Source organism: Erpetoichthys calabaricus, chromosome 4, assembly GCF_900747795.2.
Source record: "Erpetoichthys calabaricus chromosome 4, fErpCal1.3, whole genome shotgun sequence".
NCBI lineage: Eukaryota > Metazoa > Chordata > Cladistia > Polypteriformes > Polypteridae > Erpetoichthys > Erpetoichthys calabaricus.
Genome location: NC_041397.2, coordinates 11939585 through 11957413, shown reverse-complemented (window position 1 = coordinate 11957413; position 17829 = coordinate 11939585). Strand labels below are relative to the sequence as shown.

The following is a 17829-nucleotide window of genomic DNA, read 5'->3' as shown; positions in this document are numbered from 1 at the left end:
CTTTAAGAACAAAGACTGGGTCACAGGTTTTTTTTTTTTGTGTGTGTTTCCAGCTTTATGCCTTTTAACACAATACTACAATGCAGGCTTCTGATGTTACCATCTGTCATTGAGCCACAAGTGAAAACAAGCAGTCACTGCAGGAAAACTACACTCTGTTTACCCTGACTAATTTAAGAGACAGTAATATAAATTTGTATTTCAAAGTATTAACTATACCGTCACCGCATAATGAGGGCTTTTAAGAGGGGGCAGCTCAGCATTTCACTTTGTCGCACCTTTTAAGCTGATCACCTCAAATGGAACTTACTGCCACCTTTGAAACTGGACTCTGGACTTCCTAATTGGCAGAAACCAGCAGACTGTCAATATCATTTACTACAAATGGACTGGAAACACAGGCATCCCAGTACGCTCAGGTCTCTGAAGTCTGAAGTGCAGTGTCATAGTATGCCAAGGTCCATAATCACCAACTTTGATGACACAGCTTAGTGAGATTCATTTTCCTTCTTGCCTCAGTTCTGCCAGGACAACAATCTCTTTCTTAATGTTAGCAAAGTGAAAGCTTGGGTCACAGATTACAGGAAAGAGAATACACTGCCATATGTTGAAAGCTAAAGCTGTCTTACATTTCTTGGAGTCAAAAATCACTGATAGCTTGGAAGAATAATCATCATGTCTATCGTCAAGAAGACCTTTACTTCCTTAGACACCTGTGGAAAGCCTGGATGTCTCTACATATACAGGCGCACAGCAGGATCCATCCGCGCTGACTGAATTAAACTCTACTACAGGGAGTTTTGAATTTGGCACAAAATTACCGTATATACTTGCGGATAAGTCGGGACTTGATTTTATCATATAATTTCTGGTATTTTATAACGCCGGTCGTATAAATCAAATGTGGTAAACTCACACTATTGGTCCAAGAGATTACGATATGCTAACGCCCACCTGAGACAGTAACCATGGAGCACACGGCCTTTTTTTCCTATGTGGGTGCGGTAACACGTGCTCCTAACCTCTCTCTCTCTCTCTCTATTGTGCCTACGTGACCACACGGTAATACCCAAACTATTACGAAGCGGCGTTTGCACGGTTTTGTGTTTTTTGTATCTCACACCCTCCTACACCTTTATTGTAAGAGCATCCCTTATGTAAAATGAAGTGTTCAATCCGAAGAAAATATGAAGCTGGTTTTAAATTAAATGTTGTTGCAGTAGCGAAAGAAATTGGTAACTGCACTGCTGCAACAAAATTTGATGAGTCTGAGAAACTCATGCGAGATCTGAGGCAAGAAGATGTTTAAAAAAAAAAAAAAATTAAGTGTCAAATTTTTGAACGGGCATACAAGTTGTGGTCTGATTTTATGATCGATTTTTCAGGTTTCAAGACCCGACTTATACGCGAGTATATACCATAGATTAGATGAACTGTATTAATCCCTTGGGGAAATTCAGATACATGAATATACTGCTGGCACACAGCTGCCTTCTATTCAAGACACACATAATATGAGACAGGCACTAATTCCATTGTACAAAATACGTGCTACCTTCTAAAAAGAAACAGTATCATAAAGAACTTCAGCCATCATGGACTTTTAACCCTCCTTCACTAAGGTCCATTCAGGGGTAGTTTATTCTACAAATCTAAACAGCCATTCGCACAGGAACTCCATGAGTGTTTCTTGTGCTGTCTTATGTTTCGTTCAATGATGTATATTCATCTTAGAAAGGCTTTCAAAATATGTGTTCTGAATCAAAAAATGTAAAGAATCCAAAACACTGGTGGAAAAAGGACAAATTCAGTTGGTATTCCCAACAAGCAAACAGCTACCGCCTTTTGTCTTAATAGGGGATATTCATAGCTGCATATAAGCCATTTCTTCAACAGCCCATAAAATGTTCACCTGTAATGTGTAGGGTGATGAAATATTTCAGTGACAAAACAGAGTATTAGAGTACAGACAGGAGTGGGTTACCAGCTAAATACAGTACCTATATTAATAAAAAAAAGGGATTCACCACTTGGAAGTTCTTACATTTTATTGTATTACATTTTTTTAGTAATGCTGATCAAAAGAAAAAAAATACTTCTTATTGATAAAGTGATAACAGGTCCTCAAGTTGATTCCCCAATTGTAGATACCAAGACAAAAAAATCAATTGGGTCAGGAGAAAAAACAAGTTTAAAAGAACCACTGATCTACCAAATGAATAGAAATGGAACACCACAACCCCGAAAGTTTAAAGTGCATAGACTGTACGAAACCCTTTAGATACAACATTCTCAGCAACGGATTTTGCCACGATGCACTAAAACACTGTTAAGTTATGCCAAGACATGCATTCAAACCTCAAATCTTGTAGTGAAACCACACCTCAACACTAAGGAGATTCTTGGGTGGCTTTCTGTACATGAAATGAAAGGAAGGATGCCATAGGGGTTTTCCAAATTTGTCTTCTTCACCTAGAGCTGTGGTTCCCAAACTCGGTCCCGGGGACACACTGTGGCTGCAAGATTTTGTTCCAACCAGATTCTCAATCAGCGATAATAACTGATCCCATTTAATTAGCTTGCCTTTTTTCTCTTCTCTTATTCGGGATTCATAAAAGCACAACGGTATGACTTTTATATTTATAGAACATTTAGAAATATTACAATTTTTGCTATCTCTCCATTACAAAAAAAAAATCTTGGAAGGTTGGAAGGAGACGACACGTGATTTTCTCAGAGAGACACTTTCAAGTCCCATGACACAAGACTTTGTGCCAAGAGATTTAACCAGGCCCGGGGCCGGAAATAAAACAAACAGTCGATGACAAAGTAGAACGTCATAAAGAATTCAAAAATGTTGGCACGGTACACATGCAGAGCAGGTTAGAGATAATGGAAGCACAAAAATTTGAATAATCTCAAAAAAAAGGATAGTAAAGATCGAATTAGTTCAAACAAACGGAAATCATCACTCAGTGAAATAACGGAACAGTGATAAGAGATCGAATATATTGTTCAGATTTAAACTTTAAGTCGGAGACTTGTAGATCGTATAATTTGTGTTGCCATCAGTCGAAAAAAAATGTAGTGTTTCTTCCCAATGAAGAGGCGTATCCACGAGAATTAAAAGATTTGTTGTTTGGTGAAAGTGAAATCCTGTGAGAGAAATCATTTCTCATTTGTGTGAATGCTATTGTCAGACATATTTCTTGGAGAGAGAAAGAAACGATATTCACTCATTGGTAGTTATTGTTGCGTTGTCATGATGTAATTCCAAACACGGAATCAAAATTCAATGCGATATTGATGAAAAGGTAAAAGCAAAAAGAGATCGAATATATGGACATAGGTGATGTCAGAAGAGCGCAGCGCGAGATGCAGATCACGTGGCACAGCAGCAAACCAGCAGCTGATTGAGCAAAGAGGAGGTAAAAAAATAAATAAATAAATAAACTGTGTGTTTCCCATTGAATCACCGTTTCAGAGAGGTTTTCGGAGGAGTGACCGCATCTCCTTGGGGTGCGTTCAGCCCCCCTCTTCACAACGTGAGCAGCAGAGATGCGAAGTGGCAGGTGCGTAGCATCTGCTGGGGCTGGAGGGTTGGCGAGTGAAGCCCCCTCGTAGCTTTAAGCTTTAGCTTAACTCTGTGTCATTGTTTTCCTGTTTTTTGTGCCCTTTTTTCATTTAATTTGCTCCCTTCATTGTACCCTAACAAAGATAATTTAAAAACCAGCAGAGTAGAGACCCAGGCAAGCAGCATGAATGATGAAAGACTGCAACTCCTTTACTGTCAAGCCCACTAATTAGTAAATAATGGATTAAACAAATAAAAACACCAAGAAAAGTAGGAGGAAAACATTGCTAAAAAGTAAAAACTACATTGTCCCCATATGACTGCTTAGTACATTTTACTAAAAACGTACCAAACTTAAAGTTTTGTTACTTTTACATTGGTTTCAAAATGCTGAAACTGGGAAACAACAGCTCACGTAATCAGGCCAGGAGTCCAGTTAAATACAGAGGTTGGTTGGAACAAATCAAAAACTGAGATATCACTGATCAAAATTTCATTTCTCATTCAGTTAGGGGAAATAAAATAACTTTTCTTGTCACAATTCTATTTTGATTGGGATAATTTTTTACTGGCCGTTCAAATAGTTCTTTATGTACAGTAATCCCTTACTATATCGCACTTCGACTTTCGCGGCTTCACTCTATCGTGGATTTTATATGTAAGTGTATCTAAATATATAGCGTGGATTTTTCGCTGCTTCGCGGGTTTCTGCGGACAATGGGTCTTTTTACTTCTGGTATTTGCTTCCTCAGTTGGTTTGCCCAGTTGATTTCATACGAGGGACGCTATTGGCGGATGGCTGAGAAGCTACCCAATCAGAGCACGCAGTTAAGTTCCTGTGCGCTGATTGGCTCAGCGATGGAGTGCCAAATTCGATTACGCTGCGTTGACCAGGAAGTCTAGTCTCACTCATTCAGCATCAACGTATTTCGCTGTGTAAAGAGTTAACTTTTGTGCTATTTTGTTTTTATCTTTGTGCACAGTCAAGCCTTTCGTTATGGCTCCAAATCGATCTGCTCCTGCTGCTGCTTCAGGGGCCGTGCCCAAGCACCAACGGAAGATACTAACGATTGCCGAAAAGGTAAAAGTTTTGGATATGTTGAAGGAAGGGAACAGCTACACCGTTGTAGGGTGCCACTACGGCATCAATGAGTCCACGATTCTTTTTATTTAAAAAGGAGGAAAAGAATATAAGATCTACGGCCACAGTGTCCTTTAACCAGGGCGCAAAACAAGTTGTAAGTGGACGTAATAAGGCGGAAGTACGGACGGAATCTGCTTTAGGGATTTGGATTGAAGACTGCCGGAAGAACAATGGTGGTGCTACACAGTTGCCTGAAGAGGTTCCTTTAGAAGAGCTGTAACGCTCTCCTTTGTTGTGCAGTAAAATTAAACTCATCATTATTGGACAAGTCGTCGTGTCATTGTTGGTAACTATAATTTTATACGTTCAGTACTTAGTACATTTACGTACATTTAGTGTCACTGTACACACACTTTACTGTATACAAATTTTCTTGCATTGTATGAATTTATTGCTGGTGGCCTGTCTATCATAATGGCTGTAACATATGTAATATCGGAGACGCTCGATATCTAAAATAATATTTAGGTTTTACTGTATCGAAACAGTGTGTTTACATACATAATTTCAATGAATCTTACCTAATATCTAAGAGAATACAAAGTGTTTATGCTGTATAACTGTGTGGGAAATATTTAGAAGAGTGTGGGAGAGTTTATAAGGGCTTAAAATATATAAAAATAACCATATAAACATATGGTTTTTACACCTTTCGCGGGGGGTTCTGGAATGCAACCCTAGCGATCAAGGAGGGATCACTGTAGTTTCCAATTAATTCATAATGTTGGTGCAAGAATTATTACACGAACTAAAAAATACAAACTGAACCCCAATTCTCACATCCTTACACTGGCTCCCAGTGTAGTTTAGAATTGATTTCAAAATTCTCCTTTTAAATTAGAAAGTCTTAAATGGCCAAGACCCTGATTACTAATCTGTGCTTATCATTATTTACAAACTTCCAGAATTAATATTATAACTGTAGTAGGTCAAACATTTAGTTACAAGGTCCTGAAGCTGTGGAATGGGGTGCCTGCTACTATAAGAGATGCCCCTTCAGCTTTTAAATCAGGCTGAAGACTCAAGAATTTAATCCAACATACCGTAACTTGCTTAGCTGTGAATACTGCACTTCTGTTTGTTAGTCATTTGTACAGAAATACAACAATATTTTTAAACTGTTACTAACCCTCCTTTATTCGGTTTCTCTTCCCGGTATCTGGATGTGGCTGTTCTCCTGCATATGGAAAGGTCATCTGGCATAAAAGGGTGTTGGAATCCTTGGAAAGATTCTCTCATCCGATTGAACGGCCAGAACAGACTCTGCTATAGAAAACCCAGGAGCGGGTACAGCGGCCAGTTGGCTGAGGTCTCCAGGTTTGTGACTTTATTTTTGACTTTCTCTTTTACAATTTAAATCTCCACCATTGCCAACAGGCCCTGTTTCACCAGTTAACCAATGGACAGATAGTGATTGCCTCCATTTAGGTTTAATTAGTTTCTATCTTGTTCTTTGTGGGTTTGAGCAAATCTACATTTATATTTGTGCCAGTTCTGTATTTAGTAACCAGTAAAACCTATACTTGTATTCAAACTGAGAATTGTTCACCACGCTCTGCATCTGCACTCAGTGAAGAGTGCCATACAAAAAATAACTTTTTTAGGGTTTGTTGCAGAGAACGAAACTGGAATTAAACCTAAAAAAAATGGTTGATTAACTGACAGAAGACAAAGATTACTGATAAGAGGAGAACCGAGATGCACAATACATCAGGAATTATATTGTTATAGGCCAATGTTAATTAAAAATGACAACATTTTAGCCAATACTGCTGACCGATACAATTTAGGTTTGCCAACCTTGTCCGTTCACTAAACAATTTAATTTTTCTTCATTGATCGTTGAGGCAGAGATTAAGTTGCAGAAAAACAAGCATGCAAGCACACTCCCTTACATACACTCCACACAAAAAACACACAGGCACTATATGTGTTTATTTGCAGGACAACTATCATTACTAAAGCAGCACATCAGCTGCGTGGTTAAATTTTCTGTGAAAAAGAAGAAAACAGAGTTGCTATCTGCTCTACCTTCAAAAATGAGATAACGCAAGGAGGCTGCAGAATTAAATCATTCAGCACCACAAATTTAATTACCCGACTGAAAAACCAGCATAGCAAATCAAACACAGAATTTCTAGCAGCTAATGCTACCAAAACAAAAGTCAAATCAGACGGGACCAAACTCGCTAACAGTAGTCTCATACAGCCGAGCCTTCAAAACGGGAAGACGTTTCTTCAAGACAGCACCAGAGCTAAAGGTATAAGTACTAAAATAATGGAAATGATTGCACTCGCTGGCAAACCTTTATCCCTAGTTGAGGATGAGGGATTTTGTTGGCCACTGCACCATTTACAACCTTGGCACATTGGTTCAAGGCGGCGATATTTTGCAGATGTGTCAATGCTTGCATTATTTAATTGCTACACATATCCACGAGCTTTTAAGAAACACTGTCACCAGCATTTGCTTCACTACTGATACATGGAGCTCAGAGGTCAGCCCCATGAGCATGTTGGGTCTAAAGGAACACTGGATTGATTTGCATGCGAATGAGTTCTCCGGTCCTCATTCAGCAACTGTCATCGCACAAGCTTTCAATTCCAGGTTAGCAAAGTGGAACATTTCAAAAAGTAACGTGCACATTGTGTGCTTCATGACAATGCTCACGACATGGCAAAAGCTATTGAAGAAAGTGCTGCAGCATTAAAAGTTTAGGCTGCATGGCTCACACTTTGCAGCTCACTATAAATGAAGGCTTACTGAGCCAAAGAAGCGTCTCTGACCCATTGAGAGACGAATAGTTACTCATTTTAAGCACTCACAACTTGGCATTTTGAGGCTGATAGAAATACAAACAGACCTAGATAGCCCAACAAGAATGCTTCAGTAAGATGTCCCGACTTGTTGGAATAGCATGTCTTGTAAGCTGAAAAGTCTGGTTGATCAGAAGGGACTCTTGTCAAGTATGGTACTGAATATGAGCTTCCTACATCTCTCATACAGCATCAGTGGGGACTTGTGGAAAACATGACTACTCTACTCTGCTTGAACCATCCAAACAACTTACTAAAGACATGATTGCACATTCATCTTTGTGGATGTGATTCTGTCTGTTGAAGTGCTTAAACGTCTGCTTAGCAAGTGTGGCAAGATACCGGAGTTCAGACAACAATAAACACACTTTCAGAGGTTGTCACAAAACGCTTCAGTGGCGCATTCTTCAAGTTACTATAATATCTATCTACTGTCCTTAATCAATGGCAGAAAATTGATTTTTTTTTTTGTCCAAGACACCAAAAAACATGCACAAGAAGCAACTGGTCAAGGTGTCACCTGGTGAAGGAGATGCAGAGAGAAACAGCAAAATTAAAGAGAAAATGATTTGCACATGGAGAGATATTGCTGCTTCGCTGTTGGAGATGTATGAAGAAATTCTTGAAGTAAATTCATATGTGGCTCCAAAATTACATTCAACTGCTGCAGGGGTAAAATATCTGAATCATAAAATTATTAATAATAATCATAATAATTACGTTGACCAAGCATCTCAAACAAACAAAAAAATAAAACTTTGTTATGGATTATTTATTTTTTTTGTAACCCACAAATCCTCCTCTGTAGCTTCCAAATATCCAATCAGCATCATTGTGCAAATGCTACTAACTCACAGTGGGCACTGTGAGGTGGCCTGCTGGGACCATGTATAACCTAAGAGTGCAGGACAAACATTAGCCGACATGAAAAGGAACACCTCGCCTTTTTCATCAGGTTCTTACAATTTATGTTTGCCAGACTGCCTATAAAACTGTCGTAGTGTCGCACTTCGTGGGTTTTTCCATTCTGGACAGTCGCGTTGCTGCGGGAAAATAGTAGGAGGAATTTAATTTAGTGGTCACAATGCTAAAATGCAGCTTCAAGTTATGTACCTTGTGAAATGACGTGTCCCCTGCATCCAAACTGTAAAGGATTTTAAAACAACTTTAACTAAAATTTAACTTTGTTAAATGGTGCGACTCAAACCACCTACACCTGAACACCAGCAAACCCAAGGAGCTGGTGGTGGATTTTAGGAGGCCCAGGCCCCTCATGGACTCCGTGATCATCAAAGGTGACTGTGTGCAGAGGGTGCAGACCTATAAATACCTGGGAGTGCAGCTGGATGATAAATTGGACTGGACTGCCAATACTGATTCTCTGTGCAAGATACTTTCTTAGAAGGCTGCCGTCCTTCAACATCTGCAATAAGATGCTACAGATGTTCTATCAGACGGTTGTGGCGAGCGCCCTCTTCTACGCGGTGGTGTGCTGGGGAGGCAGCATTAAGAAGGACGCCTCACACCTGGACAAACTGGTGAGGAAAGCAGGCTCTATTGTAGGCATGGAGCTGGACAGTTTGACATCCGTGGCAGAGCGACGGGCGCTCAGCAGGCTTCTACCAATCATGGAGAATCCACTGCATCCACTAAACAGTGTCATCTCCAGACAGAGGAGCAGCTTCAGCCACAGACTGCTGTCAATGTCCTGCTCCACTGACAGACTGAGGAGATCATTCCTCCCCCAAACTATGCGACCCTTCAATTCCACCCGGGGGGTAAACGTTAACATTATTCAAAGTTATTGCCTGTTTTAACCTGCATTTATTACTCTTTAATTTAATATTGTTTTTTGTATCAGTATGCTGCTGCTGGAGTATGTGAATTTCCCATTGGGATTAATAAAGTATCTATCTATCTATCTATCTATCTAAAACAAGATCTACTCCAGTTTTAATGTTTTAAAATAAAATCACCCTGAAATATACAGCATTCTCTCAATATTTCAAGGCACACTTGCGGTACAAAGTGTTTAATTGTGGAACAGGTCTTAAAAGTGCATACAGAATGCCCATTATATTACCTAAATCATTATACATCAAGCTTTCAAAATCTTTTTATTAATGGTGGTGGTTGGTACAGAGGTTGTCCTGTTTTTTCTTTACCACAAAACTGGCCAACCTAATAATGATTTATTATTTTGTATTAAAATATAGGCAAATGATTCTGAACTTGTTGGTTTTTTATTTCTTTCAGCTGAATAACTAACTATCTCAGCGAGCCCCCATCTCCACAAATAAATCATCTTCTTTCAGCTGCTCCTGTTAGGGGTTTCCAGAACGGATCATCTTCCACATCTTGTTCTGTTACACCCATCACCTGCATGTCCTCTCTCACCACATCCATAAAGTCTTCCTCTGTTCCTCTTCCCTGGCAGCTCTATCCTTAGCACCCTTCTCCCAATATACCTCTCATCTCTCCTCTGCACATGTCGAAACCAATGCAATCTCGCCTCTCTGACTTTGTCTCCCAGCCGTCCAACTTGAGCTGACCCTCTAATGTCCTCATTTCTAATCCTATCCATCCTCGTCACACACAACACAAATCTTAGCATCTTTAACTCTGCCACCTGCAGTTCTGTCTCCTGCTTTCTGGTCAGTGCCACCGTCTCCAACTCATATAACATAGCTGGTCTCACTACCGTCCTGTAGATCTTCCAAAAATAAATGCGCCCCTTCAATATTGGAAAAGCAATGCGGCCCATTTCCACACCTTAGCCAAGGCAGTGATCAAGTACCTATCAGCACCTTGTAGACAGTGAATGCATTTTTTCAGTTGTGTCAAATGTAGTGAGTGAAAAGAGAATCAGACTTTCTGGTGAAAAGGCAGAAATGCTACATTTTATTAAAAAAAAAAAAAAAAACACACAAATTGTGCTTTTAAAGAAGCCAACTTAAGCCCAGGGGTACTGGCCTCATTGTATCTTTCATTTTAGTTTAACTTAAAATAATGTGTCAGATTATCGCACAAAGAATATGCATTCATTTTTTTGTTTGTATATCCAATGCCATGTTGTGTAATTGCATGGTATCTTGATGTACTTAAATTACCCAGAATGCTTATGTTAAGCAGATTTTTGTACATGAACTGGAATCTATAGCAAAGAAGAGCGTAAAAGTCAGCAAGGTGTTCATCTCTGTTTCACATGCTGCTGCTATTTCTTTGATCATACATAATACATTTTCAGCACAACTAAAATATTCAAACCTGAAGTAAACAAGAAAAAAAATTAAATCAGCCATTGGTTAGCGGTATTGGAAAAGATGGAGAAAACATATTGGTTATTGGTATTGCCCAGAATCATCATATCAGTGCATCACTATCATGTGGAATGAGGTCATCAGTGTCGAGCACTAGGGGTCTTGTCATGGGTTTGTTACTTTTTGTAACTGATATTAATGACAGATTGTGGTATTGCAAGTATTTCTGTGAAATCGCCGTTAAAAATAAAACTGGAGGAATGGAAGACAGTGCGGAGACAACAAAAAGAATTCAGAAAATTTGGGGTAAATGCTGAAGTAGAAAAGTGCAAAGTGCTACACGTGAACAAAAGGAATGTCAATTATAAATACAAGATGGAGACACTGAGCTACAGGAAGCAACCTCTGAAAAAGATTTACGAATTTAAGTTGACAGTTTCTTTTTCTATGCAATATTACATTATATTGTAGAAATGAATATAAATTTAGGGACATTGAGTATAAGCTATATAATGCACCAGTGAGAACGCATTCAAAGTTTTGTGTGCAGTTCTATGCTACAAGAAAGGCAGAGTGGCACTTCAAGCTCTGCAGAGGAGAGCAACTACGGGCATCCCAGGAACTAATGACATGAAGTACTGTGACAGACTCAGAGTTAAATGTGTTTAGTCTCGAGCAGAGCAGACTGCATAAAGGCATCATCCAGTCTTCAAAATTCCATAAAGTAGATCCATAAGAATTCTTTCAATTTAACAGTGAATCGCACACTTAGACACAAGTGGAAATTAAACGGAAATGCATTTAGGATTGAAGCCAGGAAGCACTTCTTCATGTAAATAGTTTTGGAAATCTGGAACGAACTACTAAGATGTGGAGTTGAGCCAGAAATTTTGACAACCTTTAAGTATGTGGATGAGATGTTGGGAGAGCTTAGCTATTAGCTACACAAACGAGCCTGACAGACTGAATGGTCTCCTCTCATTTGTCAAATTTCTTCTGTTCGAAGTGTAGATTTGAGTTACAGAAACAAGTGATCACTACATGATCATGAGTCTGACACAACGTATGTTAAATCCAACCTCCCAGTGAGGTGTATTCTGCTGTACCAGTAACGTTGCACTGCACAGAATACACTTGACCTGACCATTCCTAGTTTTCATCCTCTTTCTCTGTATGTTTATCATTCATTTGCTCAGAGGCTGATGCGCTTGCTGATTCCTGAGCAGCTCTTCTTTTCTCCACCCTAGCGGCCTGCTCCTTCTCATGTTAAAACTGATTAAGTCAGTGTTTGTGTTGCAATGACTTAGTATGTTTTTCTTAATTTTTCACTTATGCTGGCACTTAAGTCTTCAATCTGCCTCAAGAGTGATTTAAGATATGAAGAGCTGTGGGAAGTGACAGCGAAGGTGGTAGCGATGAGAATGGCGCCAGTACGCATGTGCCGCACAGCTGCGTGCTGCCGAGAGTTGATTCTACAATAAAATAAAAAGAGTAATAAAAATCATCCCCCTGAAAGCAGATAGTAAACTTAACGTAGTATATGTGTACCAAATTTCAGGTCAATTGGTCAAATGGTTTGCGAGCTACAGGTGATTTAAAATCCTGGACAAACAAACTAACAGCCACGGTAACATATTATACAAGAAGATAGGGGTTAGGGCAGCGGTTCTCAAACTGTGGGGAAGTAACAAAAAATGGGGCGCGAATGTTGCCATATGTGGTGTAATTTCGCTATTCGTACGGAAATTTTAAACTTGTAGCAGTGTATCGGCAGCAAAAAACATAGGAATAAATTTTATTAGGGTTTCAAAAAAACGTTTGGGGGGCGCGATGAAAACTGTTAGGAAAACTCGGGCCTCAAATTCTTAAAAGGTTGAGAAACGCTGGGTTAGGGTATATTAAAATCACAAATTACACGTTCATCCATAGTGTATCTGAATTACAACCAGAAGGACCAACTTTGGAAGTTTAAATGCAACTTCAAAAGAGCAATCTCACAAAAACACAAAGAATTACCTTGGATGATGTCAGTTCTGCAATGGAGATGGGCTTCAGGCTGACATTGGGTTTAGGAATCAATGAGTTCATATGTTGAAAACATATACAGTTACTGCAGGAGATTAGAGGATGAATAATAGAAGACAATAAGTCAGCAGCCATATGATTTTAGTGAGCAGAGAGTCTTGCTGACACATACAATTTGTGCCTGCTTAACAGTCACAAGTGATAGGAAATAATGCCTTATTTTCATCATCTGTATAAACTGCATGGTACAAAACAAAAAAAAAAAAAAACCCACAGTATTGATGTACTCTAGTGCAGCCGTAACGTTAACCACTTTAAGAAGCAGAATATTCAACAAAAGCACACTTTTTTACATTTCATAAACAGCTTATCTATTATATATACATAAAAGCCAATACCACTGACTCACTCATCACAAAATCTGCCGGACCAGGACGACTTGAGACTTGAAATTTGCAATGTAGGTTACCCTTGGCCCATAGGTGCTCACTAAGAAACGGTTTAAAAAATTTTGTGGTCCAAGCGCGAAATTTCTTCTAGTTTTTTTTTTAGACCCATTCACTCCATTTCTTTCTAAAATAAATTTCTTTAAAGTAAATTAAAAATACTTTCATTTTTCTGAAGAGTACAAGTTTTGTTTAGATATTTTACAGTTTCCACAAAGCGTTTATAATTTACCATTTACTTGTCTTTTTAAAATAATTTAGATTATTCCAAGGTATAAAAGCAAATTTATTATTTATTTTTTTTTAGGATTTTGATTTTCATACTTTTTCATACTTTCAAAATTTTATTCTTTGTCATACTTTCTTCACAAATTCTTCTATTAAGTTTATACCTCTTTAAATAAACCCGTAAAAAGGAAGAAAGGATTTATATTGACGAAGTAATGGTCAACCACCGCTGGGTGCGGATGAGCAGTGACTGCGCGTGCCTGTTCTCCTCACTGGCCTCCCTTGTGAGTGGCACCTCCTCTCTGGATACTCAGTTGCGGGTTGACATTTTTAGCCACGTCTCTAATAACTGGTGGAGGTTCAAGCCGTACACCATAACACGGACCAGCGACACCTACCACAGCAAGCCTCACTACCTCTCCGAAATGTATATACTTAAAACAGCTTATATTTGAGTAAACCATTTCAAGAATTAGTAACCCATTTTGTTTCATTTATGTGCTAAATCTTGCCTTATGACCTTTACAGAACATATACTGTCATTCTGTACATTTTAGAACACATTTTTCCTGATGCTATCCCATAGCGAAGCACAAGTATTCAGCTAGTCTATCTATCTATATTATATATCTATCTATCTATCTATATTATATATATATATAAATAAAATCCCTATGTGCGTCCAGGTGTCCGTGTGTGTGTGTCTTCTGATGAAGTGCGCATGCGCGGGGCACGGTGCGATGCGCGATATTACTGTCAGAGAAAGTTAGAGGCGTTTTACGGAGATACAAACGAGTATTACTGCGAGAGGAAATTAAAGGTACACAATGCAGTGACGCATATTTCAGCCACATACAAGCCAGTATTGCTGTCAGAGGAGATTAAAGGCATATTACCGACGCGCACGCCTGTATTACTGCCAGAGAAAATTAAAGGTATATTACGGACGTACAAGCCAGCGGACGTACAAGACGGCATCCTTCAATAAGGGCGCGCGCAAAAAGGCGAGCCTCAAAAGGGCGACCTCAATTGGGCGCAGCAAATAAAGGCGCGTGAAAATAAAGATCTGCACCTCTGTTGCTCTTCACATATTCCACAACCATTTGAACTAAATTATCTACGAACGCCTTTATTCGCCGTGCTCAATTGACATCGCCCTTTTGAAGCTCGCCTTTTTGTGCGCGCCCTTACTGAATAGAGCCGTACAAGACAGTATTACTGTCACAGAAAATTAAAGACACACAATACACGGCGGCAGCCCACGAAGAACGGTCAGCTCAGCAAGTAAACATCAACAAAAGAAAGGCTGAAAGAAAGAAAAATACGACCAACAAAAAGAATGAGGTCAAAGTCCCTTGCCATTTAATATAGACTGTTCCTACTAATGTTTATGAGCTACTGTTCTAGCGCCCGTTATTGTAACGGGCTAAATGACTAGTTATATAATAAAACCCTAAGGTCTGTGTCTCCAGTCCTCCTTAGAAATCTGACTGGCCAGTCTATGGCTATGGTAATGTGACAAAAGAGGCGAGTGTGAGACGCACAAGGAGGAGTAAAGCCGTAAGAGGCACGCTGACAGTCATCTTCAAATATGGGAGGTGAGAAAGGTGCCTCGCAAATAATGAAACGCAGGTTTTACAGGAACACACTTGAGTGAAGGAATGCCACGGATACAGTGGAAAGGTGCTGAAGGTACACGTAGGGCAAGAGGTGGCAAATACTTTTTATTTATTCTATCACCTGTTTTCAAAAGGTAGTGCGACTAGTATATTCATATTTTGCCCAGTCAATCTTTCCTGATTTGTCAATGATTCTGTCATTTTATTAGCACAAAACAGAGATAAAAAAAACATATTTAAAAGGATTCTATAATATTCATTTAACATTTAAAGAAATCAATGTGCAAATGTCCTGCACATGCAATTTTATTAGTTTAAATCGTACCATGACCTGTTTTTTCAAGTGACTTGAGATAATGTATGCTATGAAAGGCACTTTACACATGAAACTCTCATTGACTGACACCTACAAAAGAGAACCAGCTTTCACATTAGAATTTTTCAAAACCCACTTCTCCTTTTTCATTCTGTTTGTTTTATATCAGTGACAAATGCTGTGCAGTTTTGAATCCTTGAGGAGGATACGCTGTGAATGATTTTGTGTTGTTCTCCTCTGTTGGGAGGAGCAGCTGAAAATTACATGTTAATAGACTTCTATTAATATAATTTGTTTTCTTCATCAAATTAAAATAGTTGTAACTTGACTTTGTGTTCAAGTGTGTACAGTACATGATGTATGTTTTAATTATTTCTGTTACTGCATTAGGGCCATCGACACATTCAACAGCTCCAAGCATGTATGTCATGAACAGCAATATGCAAAAATGAATTGAACTGAATGGGTGTTATTTTCCACTTTCACCATAAAATAATTATAATTTTGAGTTTGTTTTCATACTAGGAATTAAACATTTTTATGCTCAACTACTTTTAAAACTGAAAACAACTTTTTACTTGGTGTCTTAAAAAGCTTATACAATGCTACTTGCTTTTGCTTATGACACAAAGTGAAAATTTGGATAGTCTAATAATTGCTTTAGCACTCTAACTTGCCTGGCTAAAACTTCCACTTGAAAAATGTTAGTGTATACACACAAATTTTAAGAAAGCCTGCACAGAAAACTTCACAAAACATTCTCAAGGCTCTGATAAAGGTCAGAATAGTTCAGATAACTTCCCAAATTAATTGTTAGCACCAGAAACCTTCCCAAGCCTATGTGTTGTCCAAGTCCCTCTGTGATGATTCAATGGATTCTTGATTATCTGCCAATCTACCTAGCTTGGTATCATCTGCAAACTTAACCAGCTTGTTACTTATATATCCTTTTCAAATCTCTACATCGTAATAAAAAAATCCTGCGACAAGACAAGACTTTTTGAAGAGATTTTTTCAAGTCACATCCTCCTCTCAACCATTTTCAACCACGTACAAGGTAATCTCACCTCTCATTCATGTGAATGCTTTTGACAGACACAGTTTCTGCTCTATCAGCGCTTATAAATATTTATGTTTTCCTCACTTTATGTCCCCAATTAAAGAAGACAAAGCCCAAATCTTATTGAAGAATTTCATCATGAAGGGTTATCAACAGAAAAAATGAGTATACATTTGTATGTGTATCTATATATATATTCTTTTCACATTTGAAACGGAAATGACGTATGACCACGCGATACGGAAATTATGTTGAGAACAAAGTGGACGCTGGGAGGCACGGAATATCGGGCTGCTCTGCCAGGTCGAGAGCTTCACAGTTTCGGGCAGCGTCCTCTCTTCTCGCACTGTTTGTGACACTTCAAGTGCCCCGTCAGCTCCTGGGAGAGTGGAAATCTTTGCGAATGAGTGTAAACGGCGCCATCGAAGCAGGACTCTGTTTGTAAATTGCCCTGCACGACTACTTACTATCCCTTAAGGTGAGTTCAGGTCACTAAAACCCCGCAACATTCAAGGTTGCTTTTGTAATCAATTATTTTAAGAAGATGGAGAGTTTACATCTAAGAAGATGTACAGACTTCTTCAAGTAAAGTGTTGGACTTGGGAATTGTTTGGACCTTCTGCCCATTAAGCACGGAAGGGCAGCGTCCACATTTATCAGAATTATTTTTCTCTTGAATCACAGGCACATAGTGCAAGGTTGTCAGGCGCTGTAATTCCTTTTTGTATTTGCCGCCCTCGCACCGACCAATTAACCTGTTCCACGTCATCCCTCCGTAGGCACGCGATGACGTGAACGTGTCTGCAAAAGGTGGTGTCTCCTGCCCTGCAAAAATACTATAAAAGTTGATCAGCCGATGAGACGGTGACTACGCTTCTGCCTTAAGTGAAAGTAAGCACTTTTAATTTTTTTCCTCCTTCCCCTGAGCTATGTCCCAGACAACTGCAAACACGGGATCCCCTTTCTAGACCGTGGCAAACTAATATTAAGGCGCTTCGCACTTTCTTTTGCATGTATAGGGTTATAGATTGCGGGAGGCACGCACAGGAGTGGAGGACCGACAGTGCCATCCCGGCCGGTTAATGGCAGGGCCGTCTCTCCAGTCTACGCGAGACCCGCCGCGACGCTCCCCAAAAGGCACTCATATTGTCAGCGAAGACGTCTCTCTACACTATATAAAAGAAAAAGGCAAATTTCCTTTCTTTATACCTTTTTTCCTTTATCCCAAACCAAAGCCTTTCTCTCTTAACACTGCAAAGGACACAAAACTAATTTTCTTTAATTGCTGGTAATTCCAGTAAGGCACATTACCACAGGCAGAAATTTGGACGTTCACATAG

The 17829-nt window shown here is 39.2% G+C and overlaps 1 protein-coding gene across 5 annotated transcripts in view; it reads right to left on the bottom strand.

Moving 5' to 3' along the window:
- The window catches only part of naxd (NAD(P)HX dehydratase), a 108767-nt gene that overhangs the window by 60956 nt on the left and 29982 nt on the right, over positions 1-17829 (bottom strand). The window lies entirely within an intron of this gene.